Source organism: Staurois parvus, unplaced genomic scaffold, assembly GCF_062004578.1.
Source record: "Staurois parvus isolate SC_StPar_1 unplaced genomic scaffold, SC_StPar_1.0 ptg000101l, whole genome shotgun sequence".
NCBI classification, from domain to species: domain Eukaryota; kingdom Metazoa; phylum Chordata; class Amphibia; order Anura; family Ranidae; genus Staurois; species Staurois parvus.
In genome coordinates this window covers 467,548-488,199 of record NW_028317897.1, presented here as the reverse complement: position 1 = coordinate 488,199, position 20,652 = coordinate 467,548, and the positions used below count along the sequence as shown (strand labels likewise).

Here is a 20,652-nt window from a genome sequence, read left to right as displayed (position 1 = left end):
CAAACAGAAGAAACATAATAACATAACATAAAATGAGCTAAATTATACATGAGGTGATTGTAGCCATATTAGTGTACTTGCAACAAAAACAACTAAGTATTGTCCATGAACCTTTTTTTTTTTTTAATTTGCACTAACATCCAAATTTTCAGGACAAACATTTAGGTTGCACCCCCTACTTCAAGGTCCAATTAGGGCCAGTTCGTACTACTTACTGATTAGTACTGCTTGGACCTTACTGATTTGTAGAACTTGTCCTGAAAATGTGGATGTTTGTGCAAAAAAAAAAGTATAAACATTGATCTATGCTTTTTATAACAAGGATGTGCATTCTAAAAAAAAAAAAAAAAAAATAATATATATATATACACACACACACACTAAAAAAAAGAAAAAAAAAAGACTTTACATAGATTAAACAACAGAAATGGCAGAAAAATGGCAATCAAATGAGCATAACAAAAAAAAAAATATTATATATATATATATATATATATATATATATATATTCATATACAGTATTATATAAAAATAATGTAATTCAATAAAATGCATGTAGTAAAACTATATGAAACCATTCAAATCAATAATACTAGCACCGCTTTTAAAATTTATTATACAGGATTTATATAGCGCCAACAGTTTGCGCAGCACTTTACAAAATGAAGGTAGACATTACAGTTACAATACAATTTGGTACAAGAGGAATCAGAGGGCCTTGCTCGTTAGAGCTTACAATCCTAGGAGATCGGTAATGGCTACAGTATTTTACTCTATGAAATATTATAAACTAATAATAAAATGATGTTAAATCAATATTAATATTACCCGCAGGACCATATGTGCTACTAACTACTAAGGTCACAGGTAGGAACATCTTTACTGATTCAAGATATAACTTAAAACTAAACCTACAATTTCTGGAACACTGTGGTGATGGCAGAATGGAACACCTCTGCCCATGCGCAGGAGTCATGTCATTCCACATTGGCCAATCAAGGAGCTGAAAACCCAACACCGGGAAGAAGTCCAGGGATTGACGGTAAGGGATCTAATGCTCACTTTGCTGGAAGTATCTGTGGACTTAAGTTCCATCTAGTCCAGCAATGGGCAAACTACGGCCCGCGGAGCTAGGCTCCTCTCACAGTCCGCCCTGAAGACCGGTGTAGTATGAAAATCTGTCTCCTATGAGGATCTGTCCCCCTCGATGTATCTGCGCATGTGCCGGAGATCGCCGATCGGCTGCTAATGCCTGAAACTGGCACATACGCAGATACGTCGAGTGGGACAGATCCTCATAGGAGACAGATTTTCATGCTACACCGGAACCGCGCGGGAACACGGCGAGAGGAATGTGCGGAGCAAAGGTAAGTGAATTGACACAGGGGGGACTTGGGGACTTAATATGGGGGATGAATTACTATAGGGGGGATGAATTACTATGGGGGATGAATTACTATGGGGGATGAATTACTATAAGGGGGATGAATTACTATGGGGGATGAATTACTATGGGGAATGAATTACTATGGGGGATGAATTACTATATGGGGGATGAATTACTATATGGGGGATGAATTACTATAGGGGGGATGAATTACTATAGGGGGGATGAATTACTATATGGGGGATGAATTACTATATGGGGGATGAATTACTATAGGGGGGATGAATTACTATAGGGGGGATGAATTACTATAGGGGGGATGAATTACTATAGGGGGGATGAATTACTATAGGGGGGATGAACTACTATATGGGGGATGAATTACTATATGGGGGATGAATTACTATATGGGGGATGAATTACTATGCTTACTATGGGGGAATATTACTATACTTACTATGGATGACACATACACATCATTCATCTGCTCTTGGTCCGGCCCCCGGGTCCAATATATGAACCCATTGCGGCCCTCAAGTCAAAAAGTTTGCCCACCCCTGATCTAGTCCATACATTAGAGATCAATGTCACACCTACAGCAGCAAAAATGGCATGTCATTGCAACATGATGGGTAAACTATAAGGCACTCCGTACCTTTTATAAAGGACAACAGTTGTGAAAAAAATGGGTCTAATCTAAATGAAAAAGGAGCGGCTGCAGGGAAGAAGGAGCGCTAACCATGGCTGGGCCATTGGAGCCTATGGGTAATGTCAAAGCTCCCGGAATTCCCAGCCATTGTCAAGTGTTCCCTGACAAAGGGGAGCTGGAGCTGCAGGATCACATGATCGCACCATACTTAAAATGGTAGGCATGCAGATTTTTTTTTGACAGGTTAAGCAGGATAGGTAGAAAAAGAGGGGGAAAAGGAACTTTTTTTAAGAATAGTTAACATTCGGCTTGAATTCCACTTTAATCACTGCAGGGGAGTCCCAAATAACAGTGAAACTTGACAGGGGTTATAACCCTTTCTGACTCTATGCAAAACCAAGAGAAAACATTTTGTGTGGAGGCACACTTTAACCGCTTCCCAACCGCCCTATAGCACAAATACTGCTATAGAGCGGCATGGATGAGCAAAATCACGTGTCTATATACATGATTTTGCATTTCTGGGTAGGGGGCGCGCACGCGTGCCATACCAGTGCTGCCATTTGCGGCCTCAGCTGTCAATCACTGGGTCCCGGTCAGTGATTACTCGCTGCCGCCCGGTGATTGCCTAACATCTCCGATGGGGAGGAAAACTGTAAACAAAACAGTTCTCCTTCCTGTCAGCTCATGCACACCAAGTCAGTTCCCCCAGTGTCAGAATGCCTGCTGCAGTCCCGCTATAAGTCGCTGATCGCCGCCATTACTAGTAAAAATAGAAAAAAAAAATCCCAGTGTACTGTATATATACCTCCATTTTTAAACACTATAACTTTCATGTAAACCAATTAATTTACATGTATTGGGATTTTTTTAGCAAAGACGTAGCAGGAAGTGTTATTCACACGAAACGCGTTAGGGAGGTGCCCCTGACCTGTGTACTTATACTACAAGGATACCCTGACTGACACCTGGTGGCCAGATCTTATCCTGGATGTAAGTTTTATCTGTTATCTGTACATGCTGAATTTTTACCTATTAAAGAAATACTACACTATTAGAAGCTTCTCTGGGTCTCATCCATCTGCATGGGAGCCTGCTTTTGAAGGTTCCTGCTGGTTTGGAGTGATATGTGATTCCCCCCTCCCCCGCTGATGATTCTCCTGGTGGATGACTTACCTGGATTGATGACATCTTGTGGCTAAACCTGCAGATGACATCTTCCGGATATCACAAGTCCAGAGTACTAACCGGATAGTAGCGCTATCTGGTTAGTGCATTATTTGTACGCTCACAAGAACACAAGAGTCACGAATATTTCTGACCATGTTTTGCTTGGACAATTGCACCTTACCACTTTATCTCACCATTTAATATGGACTGAGTTTTTGTCGCTTCTACCATTGTGCAACTTATGTATTTGATTTTATTAATTCTATTAGCGCTGCATACTCTTGTTTACATGTTTTCACTGGGTCCCAAAGGTTACCTCTTATGCTAGCTGCTTTACATCTATGTTCCCAGCGCTCGATTTCCATTTTATATACACGTAGCAGAATATATTTGGCCTAAATTTATGACGAAATTTGATTTTTTTTTTTTTTTTGCTGGACATGTTTAATAGCAAAAAGTCAAAAATATTTTTTTTTCTCAATTGTTAGTCTTTTTTTTATAGCTCAAAAAGTAAATAACGCACAGGCGATCAAGTACAACTGAAAGCTCAATTTGTGGGGGAAAAAAAGGACATACATTTCATTTGGGTGCAGCGTTGCATGACCGTGCAATTGTCAGTTAAAATAATGCAGCGCCTTAACGCAAAAAATGGCCTGGTCAGGAAATCCTCAGGAGGGCAAGTGGTTAATGTCATACATACAGTTCTCAGACTACAAAACTTTTTCTATAGTCATCCTTTAACTACCTTTTGGTGGATTCTGTCATCATATAGTTCTCTAGTAGTGTGTTGGGGTTATCTCTGCTTCTGAAGAGGTTAATTTCTTCTTTTCAGTTCTTGACATCTCAGCACTCCTAAAGCCAGGCAGGCACAAAGTTTTTATGTTTCCCAGTTGGACATCGACAGCCTATCGAGATCTTGCAGAGGAACTGTTTTTATTTATCTCTGTCAATTGCCATTGACACAGCACCACGAGTGTGTTGACAAAGCGAAGTCTGGAAAAAAAATAAACCGCTGACTGGTTTCTGCGTCTGGATAGCCACTGTGTGCATTTAAATATTATACTTGCTAGGAATATTATTTCATTTGGTTTGGCTTTTATTGAATTACGTTTTGCTTGGCTCATTTTCACTCGCATTGTTTGTAAATAGACATGATGTGACTGGCCTGTGTTCTGTGAAAGCTGTTGGTGTTATATCCGTTAGTAAATAGTTATTGTATCATTTTAAAGAAAAATGGCTAAAGTGTATCTCTAGCTAGTGTTGTGTTTTTTTTGTTTTTTGTTTTTTTTTTTATCACTCCAGCTTTCATATTTATATACCCCTTATGCAGGGGCGTATTTACCACAAGGCAAACAAGGTATTTGTCTAGGGCAGCATTTTTCAGGGGGGCAGCGCTGCCCACCCGAAAGAAGGGATGGAAGAAGGGACACGCAGCATGGGGACCAGGTGGGATCTGAGAGAGGCTGCCAGCTGCTTGATAGTGTATGGAGAGCCTGACTCTTGTTCCCGGGGATGTCTGGAGCTGTGAAGGTGAGTGTCGTTTCTCTCGCAAGGGTGGGGGGGTTGTCAGTGTATGGGGGGAGATGGTAGTGGGAGGCTTTCTTGGGTGTGGGCTGGGGTGTTGTTGGTCAATGTCAGGCTCTCTTCATAGAGAGAGGGGTGTTCGTCTGTGTCAGGGTCTCTCCGTGGGGGGGAGGGGGAGATGATTTTGCCTAGGGCAGCACGAAACCTAAATACACCACTGTCCTTAGGGACCAGAACACTTTTGACATTTCCATTATGGGCCTGTTTATTTGGCAAAAACTTTGTCATTTTGCAATTTTTTTCTTTTTTATTATAAGGAATCTATGTAAAAAAGTGTTTTTGTTTTTAACCAAGATTATTTTAAAGTAAATTTTACAATAAATAAAACATTTTATTCTTTATTCCGAACAAAATGACCCTAAAATGATGTTCATGGTGCAGAGCATATGGGGAAAAAAGATGTTTTTTTTCAGTGTTGTGCATTGTCTTGGTATGTGACACTGACAGAAAGTAACAGTACAAATAACAAAAAAAAAAAAAAAAAAAAAATAGTTGAAAAAAAATCAGCAGAAAAATAAAGCTAATGGGGGAAGAGGAAGAAAGAGGTAATTAGGACTGATTAGGGTAAATAAGGGGTTAAAAGATTTCACCTTTGACCTGCATATAAATGAAATGGTAAATATAATAAAGAATATATTGATTGTCCAGCAACACTTGCAAACTATCTGCAAGTGTCATTTTACACAGGAACTACTGCATTTTAACAGCCGGTGTAGTATAAAGCAAATATTAGCTGTCATTTTGACAGTTTACTATTGCTAGCAGCTTGTCATTGCTCCTAGATTTTAAGCTCCAAGGAGCAGGGCCCTCGAACCCCTTGTGTATTGTATTGTCTCATGTACTGTCTCCCAAACTAATGTACAGCGCTGAGCAAACTTTTTGGCGCTATATAAATACTGAATAATAATAATTGCTGTGTCCTGAAAACTTTATTGAAGTGTTTTAGGACATATCTCTAAAGTTCTAACTCCCAAAGTGGTTAAAGCATAAGTGCCCTTTAGAGAGATTGTGGTGTGGTGATGGAGCAAGACCCAAAAACATGAGATCACAAAGGTGCTGGCTAGCGATCTCAAGTGTAGCTCAGGGTGGCCACTGGAAAAAGAAAGGGGAAGGAGACGGAAGGGAGCTTATAGTCTAGTAAATGGCTCTGCATAGGTAAAGCACAGGTTCAGTTTATGTCTTATAAAAATTTTGTTTAAAACTTTCAACCCTCCATCACATCCCTGTGCCTTTCCTATCATTAGAGGAATGTACATTAGATATTGGGGGGTAGCATTTGGCACCATACATGCATACGCATCACCTGAGTTCAGGGGACTTGATAAAATGATGAACAGATACTACTAGAGTTGGCTCTGAGGAAGAGGCAAGTCCTCAAAACGTGTCAGCCTGTTGGAGGTCCAGACTTCCCATTACGGACAGACACGTAGTGCGGATTGGACAAAGCGGTTGTTTCACGATGTACCCTTGACTGTATTGACATTTTGTGAGTACTATACTTACTTTTATCATTATTAAAAACATTTTTTAAAGTTAATGCAGTAGGCCAGTGCGCCCTCTGTTTGTTTTTATCTCTACTCTGTATATGTGGACTTCCCCGGTCTTTTAAGGGCAGCAAGGCGTGCATATCCCAAGAAACTCGTGATGTGGTCCTTCCCTAAGCGCAGGAGTATCTGGGTTTGCCATTTTCTTCACTATTAGATGCTCTACCTGTGCTTTAAAGCAGAGGTCAGCAGTCACATACCTCCTGCTTCTTCAACCCAGTGATCAGTCCTTGACTTACCTTTTCTAAACTTTGTCTTCAATCTGATTGGTTGCTTGTAGAGCCCAGTCTGATTTTCTTTCTACTGTTCTATGCTTTAAAGTCCTGTTTCAGTATAATCTGTTTCAACTTCTTGGCACATGCACAGTGACCTGATGACAGGTGGCAGTGACCCAGCACATCACTGATCTGGCTCAAGACTTTGTGCTGGCTTATGTAAAAGGTAGGAGGATATAGGAAGGGACGGTCTTTAGAGCTGGCCATGCACATTATAGTCGTAATCGACAATCTGTGAGTCTCCTTTCAACCATCTACTATGTAGTGTGGGGGGTTGCCTAAACAATCCTAATTATCCCCAATCTTTTCAATCAAGCGTTATTTAACTTGAAGTAAACTTTATTAAATTGAATTATAAGTACAATGTACTGTTTGCAGTGCATCAAAGAGACACTCTTACCTTGCCCATACAGGACAAAGTGACGGGGTTTCCCTTAACTCCCCCTCACCCCCACACACCTCCATACTTATCTTCCCAGCGCTCCCTAGTTCACTTCCACAGCTGCCCAGAACTTTTGACATTTCAAATTAAGAAGGTGCATGTGACCTCCTCTCCCTTGGCAGTGCTCACGTCTAGCAGCCAATGGCTAGATCCAATGGGGCATGACATTGCTGCTTCCCAAATAGTTAACACCAGTCATTTCAGTACCAGGTGTAGAGGATAAAGGTGCATGGAGGGAATGCAGGTAAAATGTATTGGGGGAGTTGGGAGGAGACATTTGCATGGGCAAGGTGACAGGGTCTCTTTAAAACAACCCTGATGTTTGTATTAAACTTATCTAGACAAGGCATAACTGTAAAAGTAAAAAATAAATACTTACCTTGGGTTTGAAAAGGCATTTGTGGCACATGAAGTGGATTTATATCCTTTGTGACTATTGTGAATTTAAAGCTGATCTCCAGCTTTTGCTACACTTCCCATAGTTTGTTTGGGCCAAGCTGGCCTAAATGAACTATGTCCCTCACTAACATGTGAGGTTGCTGAATGTGCTGTATAAACTGTATGTAGTTGAGGTTATATACAGTATACAGCGCTGTGTTCCGGGTGTGAGCCAAGACCTTCCTGCCTCTTATCCGGAACACAATAGCATCTGTCTGAGCAGCACTCAGCCATTCATAGAAAGCAATGTATTCTATAAACAAATACAAAGCTTCCTATGATTGGCCAGTCAGAGAATACAGACTGATGATGTCACAACCTCTGACTCATCCAATCAGAGGAAGGTTTGTATTCATTTTGAGAAGTCATCGCTCGCTGCTCAGACAGATGCTGTTGTGTTCCGGGTATGGGGCAGGAAGGTCTCGGCTTGCACCTGGAACACAGTGCTTGCTAATCTGCTGCCCTGTTCAATGGCAGAGAGCAGTTAAAGGAAGCCCTGTGTAAGCTTGGAGTCACCTCAGCCAGAGCTTGAATAGGACTGAGGTTCCTCTCCTTACCCCCATTGACAGTGTTGGACCAATCTTCACGCACCAGTGCTTTCACATGCTCCACCAGACACAAGGTACTGAGTATTTTACTTATGAATATTTTTTTTTATTACAGGTACCTGTATAGTGCTGTCAATTTACGCAGCGCTTTACACATATATATATTTTGAACATTCACATCAGTCCCTGCCCTCAAGGAGCGTACAATCTAAGGTCCCTAACTCATATTCATACATATACTAGAGACAATTTACACAGGAGCCAATTAACCTATCAGCATGTCTTTTAAAGTGTGGGAGGAAACTGCAGTATCCAGAGGAAACCCACACAGGCACAGGGAGAACATGCAAACTCCAGGCAGGCAGTGCTGTGGTTGGGATTCAAATTGACAACCCTAGTGCTGAGACAGAAGTGCTAACCACTTGGCTTCTGGAGTCTGAATAGAGCAGCGAGAAAGCCAAGAGGAGTAAGTGTTGCTCGGGAGGGGGACCTCTTGCTTTGCCCTGCATGGGTAAAGCACAAGCTTGTTTTCACCTCAGGAAAATATCTCTGACATGGAAATATAAAATTGTTACATAGACAGCAAAACCGCTTTGCATTCTAGTGGGCGTAATAAGCAGTGATGTTTACAAGTGTCAAAGAATATCCAAAAATATCTCACTAACATAATGCTCGGCCTTTGATTAACACAGAAAAATCCATACTCTCTGTATTAAGCCATAACATCCCATTGCTTTTCAACTTCCAGGCATCCCCCATATGCAGGCAGATTAATTTGTCAGTTTCCACTCTGTTGAACAAGGTGGCTATCTGATTTCCAACTCTGTAAGATCTCTTTACAAACTATAAATAGAGCACAAGAAAATGCTAATTGTCTCTCCTCATCTAGAGTTCTATCACTTACATATCCTAATATGCATACCAAGGGGACATGGGGAATATTGGATGGGTTTAACTGATCCAGGACTTCTGAAAACGTGTGCCAATATCTCTGTTGTCTGAAAAAGGCCCAAGCTGGCGTGTAGTAGTGGTCACATTTACACCTTCAGGTGGGTCCAGATAAAATAGTCTGATGCAATTCATCCTCCATGGCTTTGTTCACATATATGCAATTTAGCAAGATGTGTTAAAAAGATGCTTGCTGCATCTTTGTTGCGGTTTCCAGAGAAGCACATTTTCTGGATGATGGTACATGTAAATCCGCTGTGACAGTGCGAGGCCCCGCCATGTTGTGTTTAGGAAACTGATAAAGGAATGACAGGTGATTCGCAATAAAGCAGAGGCAAAGTTTCAAACTATTGTTTCTGTGCAGAGAAGATTGGGGTTTCAGTCTCTGGGGATTTGTAAGCCTGGATCAGGACCTGGAGCTTGAAGCTCCAAAGTGACTTGGGTATGATGGCGCCTTCAATCCTGTGTCTAGTTCTTACTGGAGGCCTACAGCCTGTGTGAGTACAGGGTCATTATAAGAAAAGCCTGAGGTCTCCCATTTGGACACAAATCCCTGTCCGGAGGAGACCTTGTGTGAAGACAAGTGTGTGTGATCCTGTTCAGAAACCTAGGTGCTTTATCCAAGAGACTGCACTTAGGTTAGAGAGGTTCTATGTCCATTAGACAAGAAAGTTGAGGTAGCTACACAAGTCTGGGAGACCAGGAGAGGGTCTGGGAGACTGAGAAGGCTGGGACAACTACGTGAGTCCATGAGACTGAGGGAACCTAACTCTTAAAGGAGAGCAAGAGCCTGGTGTGCACGGAGAAATACTATCCAGAGGCCAGGAATGAGCTCTGTGCAGCAAGGTGCTGCAACTAAAGGCTGAGTGAGCCCAGAGAACCAGGAGAACTGGTGATACAGTCGGAGGGACTGGTAAGAAGGGCATCAGTGCTGCTAAGAGAGCCATGTGGCTCAGTATTTTTAAATTCCTGTTTTGCTTTGTGAAGCTGAAACTCTTGCATGGGCAACTTTGTGTTGGACTTTGCTTTACGTTTCTTTAATAAAAGTGGGCTGATATGTCCCAAAATTCAGTTCGGACTGACATGAGTCACTAACAGCATATCTACCAAATGAGTTTAATAACCCCTTATCACACACCCCTAAAAAGCTTTGCATTGCAATAAAAACACAGGGCTTGCATAGAATGACTTTTGTTGACGTCCACTGAGTTTTGCATTCCCGTATAAATCTATGTAAATGCAAAACCAGCTTTAAACATGTCAGAAGAAAGTCAACTGCAGGTCAAATGCATTTTTTTGAAAAATAAATGTGAACTGCTCTCAGAAGCATCTCGGACCGATGTCAAACTGATGCCATTGACACAATCTTAAAGCCTGTCCACACCAAACAAGTAAATGAAAAGTTAGGTGCATATCTATTGGAAATTAGACTTAATCTCATTTAGCAAAGTCTATACCAGCCTTTCTCAACCAGATTGCCATCTGGGTTTGTCAGGGGTGACGTCAAATGGGCACCATTCGGTGCTAGACACTGAATTAACTGGATGGTGCTACTGCACGCTCACTCTGCAAGGCACTTGCGTGCTGCACCGGAGCCCATCTCTCTACTTATTGATAATGAACAAGCAGAACTCATAGAGCCAAACAGCAAGATTCTTGACTGCCAGATGGTTTGAGCAGAAAGGAAGGAGTGCTAATGGGAATACGGAATGGGGGGGGGGTCATTGTTAATAGGGATAGTGATGGAGGTGATGCCAGGTTACCCAGGGTTCTGTCATTCATTTAGAGTAGCTTCGCTATTGTCTGCATATAGGGAAAATCAGGCCACCATCTTCAGGTTGATAGGTAAAAGTGATAGATCAACGCGTGCTTCAGTCGATATTATCTGGCAGTGTAGGGGAATAACTAGTGTCTAGTGGTTACCCCCCACATTGGTAACATTTTAGTTTTTTACATTTTATCCTGGGGTGTCTCATTTTGCTTACTTTAAAGGGATTCCATGGCTAAAAAGGTCTATACAACAGTTTTTGTGTATTTGTGATGCCTGCAATGCTGGGATGTAAACAAAGAGTTGTTTGAAGGACAGTTCACCATGCTTTACATATAACAACTGACTAAATCACAAAAACACTGAATTTTCATTGGTGTTCAGTAGTAGCAGTAGTAGCAAAAATGTTGTTTCAGCTCTTAGTGCAAACCTATAACTTTACATTGGTGTGTAGAGAAAAATTTTACTTTGCACTGGTGATCAGGACTGCCAAGGGTTTCTAAAAACTACTAATTCTACTTCTGCAAATTTTCATCAGAGCGGTCTGGACTGTTCTAAAGAGATTACCATGCATATCCATGTTTACCATGTGTCCAGATGTGCATCATCATTGCCTATAAGGCTTGTGATCACAGTGCATTTAAACCTGGTGCCTGAGGCTCTGATGCTTAGCTGCAGGCGGAGGGCACAGATGTACCGTCCAGACTCGTTACATACAGTAGGGATCGAAAGTTTGGGCACCCCAGCTAAAAATTTGTATTAATGTGCATAAAGAAGCCAAGGAAAGATGGAAAAATCTCCAAAAGGTATCAAATTACAGATTAGACATTCTTATAATATGTCAACAAAAGTTAGATTTTATTTCCATCATTTACACTTTCAAAATAACAGAAAACAAAAAAATGGCGTCTGCAAAAGTTTGGGCACCCTGCAGAATTTACAGCATGCACTGCCCCCTTTGCAAAGCTGAGACCTGCCAGTGTCATGGATTGTTCTCAATCATCGTCTGGGAAGACCAGGTGATGTCAATCTCAAAGGTTTTAAATGCCCAGACTGATCTGACCTTGCCCCAACAATCAGCACCATGGGTTCTTCTAAGCAGTTGTCTAGAAAACTGAAACTGAAAATAGTTGATGCTCACAAAGCTGGAGAAGGCTATAAGAATTCTATACCCACAGTTGATCTAGAGGAAGGCAAAGAAAACCAGCAAAGCATGATCTAATTTGCTCCTGCAGGGAAACAAATTCCTTCCTGATCCCCCGAGAGGCAATCGGATATTCCCTGGATCAACTTTACCTATAAATGTTAGTATCCAGTTATATTCTAGTATGTGTATTTATGAATGTAAGTTAGGAGCCTTAGATTGTACTCCCCTTCAGGGTTAGGGACTCATGTGAATGTACAATATATATGTGTAAAGCACTGCGTAAATTGACGACGCTATATAAGTATCTGAAATAAATAAAATATTCTGTGTATCTAAGAAAGAATTCAGGCCTTTTTTAAAGCAATCCACTGAGCTGGCCAGAATCAACTCTTGAGGGAATCTATTCCATATTTTCACTGCTCTTACTGTGAAGAAACCTTTCTGTGTTTTGGAGAATAAATTTATTTTCCTCCAGACATAAAGAGTGCCCCCTTGTCCTCTGTGTTGACCTCAGGGTGAATAGCTCTACACCGAGTTCACTATATGAACCACTGATGTATTTATACATGTTGATCATATCCCCCCTTATGTATTATACATGGAGATCATATCCCCCCTTATGTATTATAAATGGTGATCATATCCCCCCTTAATCTCCTCTTCTCAAGAGAGAATAAATTCAGTTCCTCTAATCTTTCCTCATAGCTGAGCTCATCCATGCCTCTTATCAGTTTGGTTGCCCTTCTCTGCACTTTCTCCAGTTCCCCAATGTTCTTTTTGTGAATTGGTGCTTAAAAATTGAACTGCATATTCCAGATGAGGTCTTACTAATGATTTGTTCCGGGGTAATATGATATCTCTCTCTCTCTGGAGTCTATACCTCTTTTAATACAAGAGAGGATTTTGCTCGCTTTAGAAACCGCAGCTTGGCATTGCATGCCATTATTAGGCTTGTGATCTACCAGAACCCCCAGATCCTTCTCCACCATTGATTCCCCCAGTTGTACCCCCCCCCAGTATGTATGATGCATGCATATTCTTAGCCCCCCAAGTGCATAACCTTACATTTATCAACATTAAACCTCATTTGCCACATAGTTGCCCAATTACACAGTGCATTGAGGTCGGCTTGTAAGTTGGAGACATCCTGTAAGGACGTTATTCCACTGCACAGCTTGGTGTCATCTGCAAAGACTGAAATGGGATTTATAATCCCAGACCCTATATCATTTATAAATATATTAAAAAGTAATGGTCGCAACACTGAACCTTGGGGTACACCACTGACACCCCTAGACCATTCAGAGTATGAATCATTAACCACTACTCTCTGAATACGAACTTTTAGCCAGTTTTCTATCCATTTACATACAGATTTTTCCAATCCCGTAGACTTTACCTTACACATTAGCTGTGTGTGGGGAAATGTGTCAAACGCTTTTGCAGAATCCAAGTATACCACGTCCACCGCCACCCCTCTGTCCAAGTATACCACGTCCTCCGCCACCCCTCTGTCCAAGTATACCACGTCCACCGCCACCCCTCTGTCCAAGGTTTTGCTCACCTCCTCATAAAAAGAAATTCGATTTGTTTGACAACTTCTGTCTTTCATGAATCCATGCTGTCTGTTGCTTAAAATATTTTTATGTCCAGCAAGAACTCATTTATGTGGTCTTTTATTAAACTCTCCAGTATCTTCCCAACTATAGAAGTTAAACTAACAGCTCTATAATTACTTAAAGATTTTGACAACTTTTTAAATATTAGCACCACATTGGCCTTATGCCAATCCAGTGGTATTATGCCAGTCGTTAAGAGTCCCTAAAAATTAGAAACAATGGCTTTGAAATGACAGAGCTCAATTCTTTAAGGACCTGTGGGTGTATGCCATCTGGTCCAGGTGCTTTATTCACCTTTATTATATCTAAATATTTTTGGATCATATAATTTGTGAGCCAATGTGGATCATCTGGAGCTGTGTCAATACCATGCCCATTATGGACAAGAGCTCCTACATGCTCCTTTGTGTACACAGAGCTGAATAAGGTATTTAATAAATTTGCCTTCTCTTTGTCCCCAGTCACCCACTCTAGATTATTTTGTAAAGGGCCTACATGCTTGAACCGGACCTTTTTACTATTAATATATATATTTGAAGAATTTTTGGGGTTGGTCCTGCTATCTTTTGCAATCTGTCATTCGTTTGCCGTTGCCGGCAGCCTGTCAAATGCTATGAGACTGACAGCTGCTGTGGCTGGACGGTGCACCTAGTGGTACATAGATTTAGGACAGTATGTGCTCAGGGGCGAATGCTCTGAATGCTTGCATTCCTAATATTTGTTCTTGGGTGCATACTGTTTTAAACTTTAAAATTGTTACTAAACCTACAACAGTAAAATCAGTCTGTATATGCAGTAAAGTATGCTTGTTATACTCACTGTGGAACTGAAGGGGTTAATCTTCCACATTGTGTAAAAAACAGTTTGATCGTGACTTCTCTGATCCTCCCCTTCTACTGTCCCCAAGCCATCTGCTGATAGAACAGAGCCTTGGGGGCAAGCTGCACATGCTCAGTTTGGTATGTATTGCTAGAGAATTTTTTTTCTCTTTGGAGAGTGCATGTGATTAGCACAGGGCCAATCAGCGCTCTCCAGACAGAGGGTCAGGGGTTATGCAGCCTCATAGGACAGTCAGAACAGAATGAAAACTCCTACAAGCTTTAACCAGTGCTTGGCTGGACACTGTTATAAGTTACGAGACTGCTATATACTGCTGATGAGAAAAGGTATTTAGCAGTTTATATTTACTAAAATAATTGTATTTCCATGTAGTTTGTCCTGTGGAAGACCAGATATAGTGAATGCAGAGTCCTGGGTTTAGAAACACTTTAAGTACTGTTAGGTGCACTTCCCAGCCACAGCAGCTGTCTGCCTCTCGTAGAGTTTGATAGGCTGCTGGCAATGGGGCTGGACAGTGCGACTGTGCCCTCCGCCTGCAGCTAAACAGACCCCATGAGGCTGTAACACCTCATAACATTTGAGAAAACAGTATCATATACTTACTTTTCCCTATGTGATCATTTTGAAGGATCTTCTGGATTTTGAAAACTTTGAAGCACTGCTCTGAAAGCCTCTGTTCCGGGAAAGACAAGCCAAACTCGGCCTGTGCTGCTGATTCAGCGTGCTGAAGTCAATACATGGAATGTTAACCACACCATCACGTTGATATCAATTAGCCTGGTGGCACGAGCTGCTGGGGGAAGTTACTGTTGGGCGGACATGGTAGCCTTGTGGAGGAACCCTTGGGGACGTCTCGCAGAACCCCAATTGAGAAACCATGTATTAAATGGTCAGTTGTGCCCAGGGCTTTTTTTTCCTCAGAAAATAGGTGCAGGAACTCCCCCCCCCCCCCCCCCTTCTGAGTCACTTGTCTGCTCCCCCTATCCGCCTCTGAGCGCTGTCCCTTGGTTCCACTCCTACCCACCTTCTAGTACCATGCTTTTTAGTGAATATGGAACCAAGTATCGTTTTGTGGTGCTAAGTAATTTGTATGGTGTTTGTTCATGACAGCAAGAAAAGCAATATAATAGATCCCCTGCAGCCAGCAATAATAGACCCTCCTCCAGCAACAATAGACCCCACCCCAGCAACAATGGACTCCCACAACAACATACCCCCCAGCAACAACAGATTTCCCGGCAGCCAGCATCAACAGACTCTCCAGCAGCTAGAAACAATAGACCCCTCCCTCAACAGTATATCCCTTCCAGTAACAATTGACCCCCTAGCAACAATAGACCTCCCCAGCAACAATATACCACCATGCAACAATAGATCCCCCAGCAGACAGCATTAATATACCCTCCAGCACACCCCATCTCCCCATACTATTACATACATTCAGTGCTGGAGGTGCCGAAACTGCGTTCCCCCACGTTCCTGCTGGGAAAAAAAGCCCTGGTTGTGCCTAAACATCACTGCAGCAACCCCAGCATTTTTACGTTTACATGAGTGAAGGAATAAGTACTGACTGATCAGATACAAAGACTTTCCATCCTCATGGAAATAGTCCTACTGAGACTAAAGTACATTATCTGATTACCAGCAGAGACTCTCAAAATATCACTAGTGAAAATCGCTTGATCCACTGCCAGCTTTAGTGTTCTTCCTTTCATGTACACTCTCACCTCCATCTGTTGCAATGACACTGGAAGGGTCACCAGGCATTTATATTAAGACATTCTATTAGCTGATTGTCTCATAACTGTCCTGTAATTAGGATGATGGACTAGTTTTGTCAGCTAATTTTAGGACAAATCTGGGATTTGCTTCCTCCCTTTTTTAATTTTAATTGCAGACTTGTTTCCTGTTCTGAACGGTGCTAGTCATTCGTGACTCTGATATTACTACTAATAGGACCGTTTCAAGTGGAACTCCAGACAAAACAGTTTATAGTTTTGGATAAAAAAGAAAAGTTTTCTGTCTCTCCAATCTAAGCATTGATAGTGTAATCTCTGTAATTTACAGTTGTGATGAGATAGCGATAACTTCAACCTCAGTTGGATACCACAGTCAGTGACTCAATCGATGACATCTTGTAGACCTTGTGAAGTTTATTCCATAAACTGAGAGAATCTTACAACAATGAACATTCGATAGGTCAAAAGATCATAATGTTTCCTGCTCCATGACATGAGGCTAGAGCTGCAATGCATTTCTGGGAAAGGGGGAGGGCTATCTACAGCATTAACTGAAGCAAAGGAAAGGGAGGGGCAGAGACAAGATATAGAAAACTCTTAAAGGCTGTGTCTCTAGGAGACACAGCCAATGAGGACACAGCCAATGCCAGATCACTACACCGGCCATTGCCAGTGTCATGTGACCACTGTGACCAATCACAGCAGGTCACATGACAATTGTATACAATGGGTGACTTCCTTTGATGCCATCCATTGTATAAAATTGTTAGCTGTGATTGGTCAAAGCAGTCACATGGTACAGACAGAGCCAATCGTAACCCATCTGTTTCATGTGATGAGCTTTGCCCAATCACAGATAATCACAACAAAAGACCGAATTAATCGGTTTCATTCAGTAACAATGGTTGCAAATATCAATGAAATACATTGGTATTAGCAATCATAATGTGTGAAAAGAAAAAAAAAAGAAAATCCTGATCACTTGCCCAGAATAGTTCAATGTTACTATGGTAACATTGTATTGCTCTGGTCACTGTGTGTTAAAAAAAGGAAAATAAATGTAATAAAAAAGAAAAAAATAATATACATCAACAAACGAAAAAATGGACTGCTGTGCCTCCCAATCAAATCGATCAATCCAATATATGACTCTATAGAAATAAAATATATATTGCACAAAGAAGTTTTTTTTTGCACAAAATAACTAACTGATGATAGTATTTATGTATATATTCACCGGTAGCAATAAATGTCCATGCAAAAGCCGTGAGTATCTTCTCTCATTTCCATATAGTATATCACTGTATTCCACCTTTTGTGATACTCCACAACAGCATATGTGGTGATACCTGCCACCAGCTCACCTCCAAGATTGGACCCGTGTAGTTACAGGTCTCAAACGCTTTTCTCCTTGTTTGGGACTTCCAATAACTCTTCTGTTAATGCAGACTCAGATGTTTACTCATAATATGTTCAAAAGCACGATTCATATGTATCCATACGTGGTGGTCTGGCCCTTTAAATCACGACCCCTTCTTCTTCTGTATTATACTCGCATAAAGCAAATAAGGTGTTCCTAGTGTAGTATGTACACATAAAGATATACATTTATTGTTATAATGCACTTACAAGTGAAGTAAAAACACAGGCTCTCATAAAGACAGCGGGGCCGCGGCTCCCATGTCACTTCCGGTTTCAATTCCACTGACTCCTGGCAGCTCCTAGATGCGTATCATCACGTGACTTCTTCAGTATGATGCGGAACTGAACTTTTTCAGTGTGTGTGAGGATACAGAGCCTCCTGATCACCAGCCAGCATCTGTGAAATTCAATAACAGCAGAAACCTGATTAAAATCCACTCCTCTTACAGTATACAGTTAGGTCCATAAATATTGGGACATGGACACAATTCTAACATTTTTGGCTCTATACACCACCACAATGGATTTGAAATGAAGTGAACAAGATGTGCTTTAACTGCAGACTGTCAGCTTTAATATGAGGGTATTTACATCCAAATCAGGTGAACGGTGTAGAAATTACAACAGTTTACATATGTGCCTCCCACTTGTTAAGGGACCAAACGTAATGGGACAGAATAATAATCATAAATCAAACTTTCACTTTTTAATACTTGGTTGCAAATCCTTTGCAGTCAATTACAGCCTGAAGTCTGGAACGCATAGACATCACCAGACGCTGGGTTTCATCCCTGGTGATACTCTGCCAGGCCTCTACTGCAACTGTCTTCAGTTCCTGCTTGTTCTTGGGGCATTTTCCCTTCAGTTTTGTCTTCAGCAAGTGAAATGCATGCTCAATTAGATTCAGGTCAGGTGATTGACTTGGCCATTGCATAACATTCCACTTCTTTCCCTTAAAAAACTCTTTGGTTCCTTTTGCAGTATGCTTTGGGTCATTGCCCATCTGCACTGTGAAGCGGCGTCCAATGAGTTCTGAAGCATTTGGCTGAATATGAGCAGATAATATTCCCAAAACACTTCAGAATTCATCCTGCTGCTTTTGTCAGCAGTCACATCATCCATAAATACAAGAGAACCAGTTCCATTGGCAGCCATACATGCCCACGCCATGACACTACCACCACCATGCTTTACTGATGAGGTGGTATGCTTAGGATCATGAGCAGTTCCTTTTCTTCTCCATACTCTTCTCTTCCCATCACTCTGGTACAAGTTGATCTTGGTCTCATCTGTCCATAGGATGTTGTTCCAGAACTGTGAAGGCTTTTTTAGATGTTGTTTGGCAAACTCTAATCTGGCCTTCCTGTTTTTGAGGCTCGCCAATGGTTTACATCTTGTGGTGAACACTCTGTATTCAGACTGGTGAAGTCTTCTCTTGATTGTTGACTTTGACACACATACACCTACCTCCTGGAGAGTGTTCTTGATCTGGCCAACTGTTGTTATGAAGGGTGTTTTCTTCACCAGGGAAAGAATTCTTCGGTCATCCACCACAGTTGTTTTCCGTGGTCTTCCAGGTCTTTTGGTGTTGCTGCGCTCACCTGTGCGTTCCTTCTTTTTAAGAATGTTCCAAACAGTTGTTTTGGCCACGCCTAATGTTTTTGCTATCTCTCTGATGGGTTTGTTTTGTTTTTTCAGCCTAATGATGGCTTGCTTCACTGATAGTGACAGCTCTTTGGATCTCATCTTGAGAGTTGACAGCAACAGATTCCAAATGCAAATAGCACACTTGAAATGAACTCTGGACCTTTTATCTGCTCATTGTAATTGGGATAATGAGGGAATAACACACACCTGGCCATGGAACAGCTGAGAAGCCAATTGTCCCATTACTTTTGGTCCCTTAACAAGTGGGAGGCACATATGTAAACTGTTGTAATTCCTACACCATTCACCTGATTTGGATGTAAATACCCTCAAATTAAAGTTGACAGTCTGCAGTTAAAGCACATCTTGTTCGTTTCATTTCAAATACATTGTGGTGGTGTATAGAGCCAAAAATGTTAGAATTGTGTCCATGTCCCAATATTTATGGACCTGACTGTATGTCTCCTAGATTGTAAGCTCCAAGGAGCAGGGCCCTCTAATCCCTCTTGTATTGAACTGTATTGTTACTGTATTGTCTCCCTCCATAATGTAAAGCGCTGAGCAAACTGTTGGCGCTATAGAAGTCCTGTATAATAATAATAATAATATGTCAGCACCCTCCTGTCTCTGAATCTGACCTGTATAATAAGGCGGTATTAAACCCAAAACCAAAAATTTAATATATTGCAACTTGGCATTTATTGGATGTGGTGGTTGCATTTGTTTTCTTTTTTAGGCTTTCTTCCCTCTGTTTTCACTTGGTGATTGGGCCAGTAACACACCCCCTGTATTAGAGTGCCCCCACTCTGACTGAGCACAAGGGAAACCTTAGGACAGCAGCATTCTCAGTCCCTGGGGTGGAGAGTGTTAGATGGACTAGCAGATTTAGATACACTAACAAATTCATGCTAAAATGCAGCTCACGCTGCAGTTACAGCAACATTGTTTTAAAGGTTTTACATAAAAGCTGATTATTGTAAGCGCCCCTGTCGGTGTTAAATGGCTCGTCTAAACACTCTAAATGATACATCTGCAGGACAGCTTGTTCTGTTGATATAACATATTTACTGGCAGGATCACCAGGTAAAGAAAATAAAAGAAAGCCTTAAAAAAAACCAAGTAATGCAACCATTACATCTAAGAATTGGTACGCTGCGATATGTTTGCTTTTTGGTTTAAAACTGCTTAATGTCCTATATCACAGTCTTTCTTAACCAGGGTACCCTGAGGTTTCTTCAGGGTTGCCTTTGTAAAATGTATACAAATTGCCCAAAACTTGTATATAAGCCAGCGGGTGGAAGAAGCCTTCCTTTTAGTTACACAAAGCCACAGGTCTTCATTGTGCACCATTACGACCTTCTAGGCGCTGGCATCCTGACAATCAATGAATCATTTAATAAGGAGGATGTCCGCTGCCTGCACAGCATCCTAGTTTGACCCTGCCCCTCTCCATCAGTGCTGGGGTCACATTAGCTCAGTGATGGT

At 41.4% G+C, this 20,652-nt stretch overlaps 1 protein-coding gene across 1 annotated transcript in view; it reads left to right on the top strand.

Annotated features, from left to right (window-relative positions):
- Positions 1 to 20,652, top strand: part of BLTP3B (bridge-like lipid transfer protein family member 3B) — a 127,966-nt gene that overhangs the window by 21,692 nt on the left and 85,622 nt on the right. The gene's annotated exons all lie outside the window — the stretch shown is intronic.